We start from the raw sequence: 7,774 nt of genomic DNA on the forward strand, positions 1-7,774 counted from the left end.
CTCGCGGGGCGGCGGCATGCGGGCCTGAGCCGGGCTGGGGCCGGACGGCTGGTCATCCGCACCCTCGGGGCATCCTGGCAGCAGCTCCGCGGACGGTCCCACCTGAAACCGAAGGACACAGAGTCAGGAGCCGAGGCAAACAAACACGAGCGCAGGGTGGCGCCAAGGGCCGTAGGAACTGAGCGCCCGGAGGGCGACCCCTCCCACGCCCAGGGAGACCGGCTCCCCTCTGCTTTCTCTCCAGCTGCAAGAATTAAGCAGCCACAGGTTTTTACTAACACGCGACAGCTACCAGTTAGCAGGGGCTTCCTCCTGCCAGGCACCATGTTAAGTGCTCCATGTGGGCCAATGCATGACAATACTAGGAGGCAGGTGCTACTATCCCCATTTTGCAGATGGGGAAACTGAGGCATAGATGCTGAGGAAGTGAGGAGTCAGGGTTGGAATCTGGAGCATGTGGCCCCTGAGCCACTGGCCTCTACCAGTACACCCACCGCCCAGGACCCTCGAAGTTCTGACTGAGGCAGGAGGGGCTCTACACAGAGAGTCCCATGGGTCCCTGCTTCCCTCATCTTCCCACAACACTGTCCCAACATCATGGTCCCACCTCCGGGGCATCTGCCTTGTTCAGAGCTCCACCAAATCCGCGGAATGGCAGTGCTGAGATACGGGACACCCCAGTGGCACCAATTCAAGACAGGAAACATGGTTTCCACCCTCAGAGAGCCTCAGGCTGATGGAGAGGTCCCAGAGCTAACACTTAGTTCCCGCCCCTGAGAGGCACTAGGCTGACAGAGAGAAACAGAGGGACTCAAGGCCCTGGTCAATCCCTGGACTTTATTTTCCTCACCCCAATGTCAGGCTGACATGTTTTCTTCATATCAGAGACACACACACACACACACACACACACACCCAAAAACAAAAACCTAGAAGTTTCTTCTCAAAGTTTCCTAGAGAAATCACACACATCAAAAATCCTGTTCTTGTCCCCACCAAACCCAGTTCCCTGCCCCAGCCATATGTGTCCCTCAGCCCCCGTTGCCAGTATAGTATGAGAACAAGTATGGACAGGACTGAAAATCAAGCACAATTAGGGACCTAAAACTGCCACAGAAAGCCACCAGGCCCACTCAGAACCCAGCATGCAAATCACTGTCAAGGTTGCATTTCTTGCAGAACCCAGCATGCAAATCACTGTCAAGGTTGCAACTAAGAGCGGATGTGTTTAAAAACGTCAAGTTCTGATTTTCTCGTGCTTACTCCAAGATTTACAGTAATTTTGTTAATTGTAGGAAAGTGGCAGCTTTATTTTAAGGAATTCTTCCATCAAAGGATATTCTTAAGTTCGATGAACCAGGTGCAAACTTGTTTTTGTTTTCCCTTGTCCAGGGTGTGGGGTCACAGGCTTAACAGCTGATATAGAAATGATCCTGCAAGCAGATCAACCCCTAAGAAAACCTGTTCACACTCTGTGTCTGCGTTTAGATACTTTGTCTTTGCATAACATAGCATATGCATGACTTTATTTTACTTAAATGTGATCAACCATCAGTTCATGCAAGTTTTTCTTCTTTTACTTATTTATTTATTTTTGAGTCGAAGTCTCATTCTGTCGCCCAGGCCGGAGTGTCTCAAGAAACCATGAGCCACTCCAACATCGACCCACTAGCCTCCAGTAATCCTTCCGCCTCAGTTTTCCAAGTAGCCAGAACTACAGGCACACACTACCACACCTGGCTAATTTTTTATTTACTGTAGAGACGAGGTCTCACCAAGTTGCCCCGGGTTGGTCTCAAATCCTCAGGCTCAGGCAGTCCACTTGCCTCGGCCTCCCAAAATGCTGGAATTACAGGCTGAGCACCGCGCCCAGTCTGTTTTTCCTTCTTAATATGATATTGTGGCCACCTTCCCATGTCAAATTATATAGGTAGCCTTCACCACTGTTAGTGCCTGAGTAGTATTCTGTTGACTGAGTGAAGCATGATTAATTATCCAACTCCCTCTACCCCGCCTCTTCCCAGATGAGTAGGCCACGGCCCAGAGAGGCCAAAGCCATTTCCCAAGGAGACCCAGAGGGTGGCCTCAAATGATCAGCCCAAGAGTTTTGTTACGAGAATGAACACAAGAAGGCAGCCAAGTATGACATGGCTCTCCCAGCCAGCTTTAGATACCCCCACCTCCACAGCCATGTAGCCCATCAATCCCCTCTCCCTCGGAAGGCTGGGGGGGAGGGACACACCCTCCAAGGCAGGCTCCACCCTGACAGCTGCCTTTGTCCTGGGCTCTGGGGAGCAGCCCTGAGGTCTCTAACACAGATCTCAGGGCCAGGAGGCCCCAGAAGCCAATGCCCTGGGCTGCTGTCTGCTGACCTAACACACAGGGGTCATCACACACAGGGGTCAGAGACATGTGCTAAGGCCCTCTGGAGGAAAGCCACCATCCCCCTCTGCCTCTCCGGGAATTTAGTAAGAGAGATGAAGAGACACAGCTCTCACTTCACCAAAGGCAATTCCTCGGGGGAACCCGACCTGGTCCACCACACAGAGAGGAAGAAGAAAGATGGCGGAGCCTATGTTTTCCCCATTAACAGGTCTCTGGACAGGTCCCTCAGGCTCAGAGCTGCTCTGAGTGCTGAGAAGTTCCCAGAGGCATGCTCACTCTCCTACCATTATAGGAAGCAGCACAGTCAGGCCTGCAGTTTCCACTCTGCCACTCCCCACCGTGGGACCTTGGACAAGCCTCTCATTCAATGTCCTCATCTGTATGTATCTTTCCCTTTTTTTTGAGTCAAGGTCTCACTCTGTCACCCAAGCAGGAGTACAGTGGCATGGTCATGGCTCACTGCAGCCTTGATTTCCAGGGTGCAGGGAATTCTTCCACCTCAGACTTCCAAGTAGCTGGGAATGTAGGCATGCACCGCCATGCGTAGCTAATTTTTTGATTTATTGAGAGACAAGGTCTCGCCATGTTGCCCAGGTTGGTCTTGAACTCCTGGGCTTAAGAAATCCTCGTCTCGGCCTTCCAAAGTGCTGAGATTACAGGCGTGTGTCACTGCACCCAGCCTGCACACAGCCTTTATGGGTCTTCCATGGGAACGAAACAAGAGAATCCTCAGCACAGAGCCTAAAATGTGGCTGCCTGGGGTCATTCTTGTCACCACCCAGAAGGCTGGGGAAAAGCCAGGGCAGTAGGTAACCTGGCCAAGCTGCCTCCCCACCGGGGTGGACAGGGTGGGGGGTATTCTAAGGGAACCAATCCTTGGCACTCTCTCAGCCCTCTGGAAGGAGAGACTAACCCTCAGAGCCAGGGGAAGCCTGGCTGGCCTGGGCAGCTAGAGACACTACTCCTCAGTCGGCCTCTTTCATCGACCCTGGGTGCAAAGCCTTGAAAAATATCCTGTAGGCCAGGGTCGGTGGCTCAGCCTGTAATCCCAGCACTTTAGGAGGCCGAGGTGAGTAGATTGCCTGAGCCTGTGAGTTCAAGACCCACCCAGGCAACTTGACAAGACCGCGTCTCCACAATAAATAAAAAATTAACCAGGCGTGGTAGTACGCGCCTGTAATTCCAATTACTTGGAAGGCTGAGGCGGAAGGATCGCCGAAGCCCAGCAGGTAGAGGCTGCGGTGGCAGGGAGCATGTCACTGCACTCCAGTCTGGGTGACAGAGTGGAACTCCAACTCAAAAAATAAAAATATCCTGTTGTGTGGGGGCCCCGACATATGTAAGGCTGATATGTCCAACCCAGCTGCACACCCCGCTCCACATTACAGATGAAGAGACAGACCCAAGGACACAGGGTGAGAAAGGTAAAGTCTAGACTTTTCCATCAAAGGCAGGGGTGTGGATGAAGACACTGGCTCCAAAACAAGAATGGAAAACGCAGGGAGACACAAACACCTTTCTACAGGACTCTACAAGGACTCAGGGACTCCCCAAAGCCAAGCTGCCGATAATTAGCACCAGGTGGGGCTGTGACAGCCCCAGTTCTCAGAGGACTGTCCCCCTACCCCCTCGCTAAAAAGGGCAGAGTCTGAGACCAGACTGAGGTGTGGCTGGAGAGGCCAGGAGCAGGGGGAACTGTCCTCAGGATTATAGTCACCGTGCCAAGCTGCCTTTTGCAACTAACAGTGCTCAAAGGAAAAGCCCTTTAAAACACACAAAGGCATTAAGGAAGGCAGAAGACAGGCTTATGGGCTCATGTCAGATGCTCTCTCATTTAACCTTTATTATAGCTCCACAAGATAGGTGGTATTGTCTTCATTTTATAGCTGTGAGAACAGGTTCAGAGAAGTTAGGTAACTTGCCCAAAGTCACACAGCCAGTATGTAGAGTGGCCAGAATTAGGCACCCATTTCCTAAGAGCCAAAAATGCCAAGTAAGGCTTTCAGGGTTGAGTGCCAAGGAGCCTGAGGAATTCAGCCATGTGTGTCCCAGGCCCAGGAGACTGGGCATAGCCCAGAGGACACTCCAGTGGAGGAAACATGACCCAGACAGCCAGGGGAGGTCTGCTGGCTCTGTCCCAGAGCTGGCTCTGTGACCTTGCCGAAACCACACCACCTCTCTGAACCCTAGCTGCTGAGCACTGGCAGGGAAACAGAGGGAGATAACCCCTGACCAGCTTCTGGAAAAGGAACCAACCCACTAAGCCTGTTAGACCTCATGGTTGTGGGTGACCTGGGGACTGGAAAGCAGAAACCCCCCACACCTGTCCTCCCCCCAGTCCCAGGGAGCCAGGCTCAGAGTGGCCCTCCACCTCCCCATTAAGGAATCCAGGCCTGGCGGGGGCAGCACACCGCCAGCCTCCACTCCTCGTGTAGCGTGCAGCCAAGGCCTGAGTCACTCCTGGTCTGGCCAGGGAGGTGGGCAAGCTGCCCCAGTGTGGTTCATCTGGCCTTGCCCAAGGTCATCGCAGCCAGCCTCCTGCCTGAGGAGGGCCTGTTGATGAGGGCAAGGGAGGGTCCGCATGGGGGATGTGAGAGCCTGGGAGCCAGAGTCCTGGGCTCGCTTTCAGACCCTTCTAAGGCTGTGTGACTTGGGAAAGTTATGTTACTTCTCCGAAGCTCCACTTCCTCATCTGTAGAACTAGTAACAATACCTCCTCAGAAGGAGTGCTGTGATAGAACTTATGTGGGTGCCGGGAGCCTAGAAGCACCCAACGAGACAGGCTGGCGTGGCCCGGGGCACAGGCCTTGGACGCCATCCCCGGCCACCCTTCCTCCCTGAGTGAGCTCATCCAGTCTGTGGCTTCAGATGCCATCTGCATACGGAACACTGGCTCCCACGTTTCCTTCACACTCTGACCTCTCCTGTGGGCGCGATCCTTGACTACACGCTGGCAAGGTCTACCTGCCGCCTCCATCGGATGCCCAACAGCAACTCCAGCAGCCTGGCTCCATCCGACCTGTAGCTCCTTCCAACCCCAACCTGCCCCCTCCTCTGCCTTCTCCATCTCTGTCCATGGCAACGCCATGTGGCTTGGGTCAAAACCTTTGGCGTCATCTCTGAGTGTGCTCACTCTCTTACAACCAACATCCAATCCACAGTGAATTCTGTCTTCCCTGCCTTCAAAATAGTTTCAGAATCAGGCCCCTCCACACCTACCACCTCCATGCCCACCACCCCCTGCCAAGCTCCCTGTCTCCTACTCACCTGCTTGTAGACCCTTTGCCAAGGCGGCCATGCTATTCCTGTCCTGCCTCCCAACGGCTCCCCCACATCCCCAGAATACAATCTAGAGCTTTACTGCAGCCCACCAGGCCCCATGTGGTCTTGCCCGTGCCACCTCTTTGACACTGCTGACAAATGTGCATGTGCACGTACACACACACACACACACACACACACACACACACACACACGTGCATGCATACAGACAGACCCTCACTCTGTCCTGCTGCCCTGGATCCTTGCTAGTCCACCAACAAGCCAAGTGTCACCTTGAGTAGGGACCACCCACCCCATCTGCCAGTGTTCCCTAACCCCTGAGGTGGCTTTGACTGCCTCATAAAACAGCACCGCAGAGATTGTCACTGGCCATCTTTTCCACTCGAACATGAGCTCCATGAAGACAGGGCCTCTACTGCCTTCCCTGTGGCATCTCCCTTGCCTAAAACAGTGCCTGGCACCACCAACAGATCTCTGTTAAGAGGGTGAGGAAAGGGGGGCACACCTTATCAGCAAGGATACCTGCATAATGAACATTTGTATACTTAACCCTGAATGGTACCCCACATCTTTAAAATTAAAAATAAAAAATAAAAAGAGGGCGAGGAAAGAAAGGAAGGAAGATGGAGGACCGCGATTACTTTGGGCTTCCTTCCCTCCCTTCCTCCTCTGCTCACAGCAATGGTGGAAGGAGGCTTTTTCCTTTCCAAAGCGCTTTCTCTTCTACATGTTCATTTACTCCTCACAACAAACCTAGCAGGCATATAGGCATGTGCATGATTATCCCACTCCACAGATGAGGCAACCGAGGTCAAGGCAGTAGAGCGACATGTCTAAGGTGCCATGCGCCTTCTGCTGCCTGATCTGGAGGCCTCCTTCCTGGTACACAAGGCCCAGGGCAGGCTAGTCCCTGTCCAAGTCAGGTGTTCTCGCTCTCCTACCAGTACAGGAAGTGGGCAATGGTCAGACCCAGCTTCCCGCCCCCACCATCGGACTTGACCTCTCCTGTGGGCGCGATCCTTGACTACACGTTGGCAAGGTCTACCTGCCGCCTCCATCGGATGCCCAACAGAAGGTCCAGAGCCTGACCCTGAAAGGTGGGGGTTAGGACAGGGAGCCTCAGGAGGAGGTGTGAGCTGGGAGGCCAGAGGTCCCAGTTGCCAGCACTTTCCTGTCCCCCCCACCAGGCAGTCACTCTCCTGGGAGGGGTAGGGCTGTCTCTATGCACCCCAGGCTCCCTCCTCTGAAGATCACCAAGGAGGCGGCCCCAGATCCTGCGGTGCATCTGTGCCTGTGACCCTTTGCCTGCAGAGGGACTCCCATCTTACCTAAGATCTGGACCCAGCCCAGTGGCACCACCAGGTCAGGCCACTAGGTGGTGCCCCAGAGCTCAGGTCCTGGCCACGTCTCTCCCAGAACCCAAGAATGTGCCCCACCCCCACCCTGGAACTGACTAAAAGGGAAACACCCAATGGCCCCAGGGGTCTTAGAACCCTAAAGCCTCAGAGCTACAAAAGCCATTTAGTCCCATGTGGGAAACATGTGGCACCTGTACTACCACTTTCTATCCCTCGCCCTTGGCAGACATCACTAATCCATCCGGTGTTACTGTCCTACAGAACCCACACGCCCTCAGAGCCCTTTGCAACAAGGCGCTCAGGGCAAGCCACGGCCAAGTGATTGGAATTGGCACGCGAGATGCAGCCCGCTTGCCAGCCCTTTGGTTTCTCGGATGGGAAGGCTAGGCCCAGGCTCACTTTGTCTCCGAGGGAATCCAAGCTGCAAAAGCTGGCGGGGCCAGAATGAGGTCATATGACCCTGGGAGGCTTGTGTAACCATGGTTAAGTCCTGGGGAAACCTCAAGTGGGTAATGGCAGTGTTAATGGAGAGGCTGCTGGGCCCGGGACAGCTGCATCCTCAGCCAATTGTCACCTCAGACACGGGGACAGGGGTGAGGGGGGGAAGCAGGGAAGTCTGCCCCAGCTCCTTGGCTTCAGAGCTCAAGGGGCCTCAAAAAGGGAGAAAGGAAAGGGATGGGCAAGCAGGAGACAGAGGCTCTTGGGTGTGTGTGTGTGTGTGTGTGTGTGTGTGTGTGTGTGTGCTCGCC

This window comes from Carlito syrichta, unplaced genomic scaffold, assembly GCF_000164805.1.
Source record: "Carlito syrichta isolate Samal-C Ts95f unplaced genomic scaffold, Tarsius_syrichta-2.0.1 Scaffold303195, whole genome shotgun sequence".
NCBI classification, from domain to species: Eukaryota; Metazoa; Chordata; class Mammalia; order Primates; family Tarsiidae; genus Carlito; species Carlito syrichta.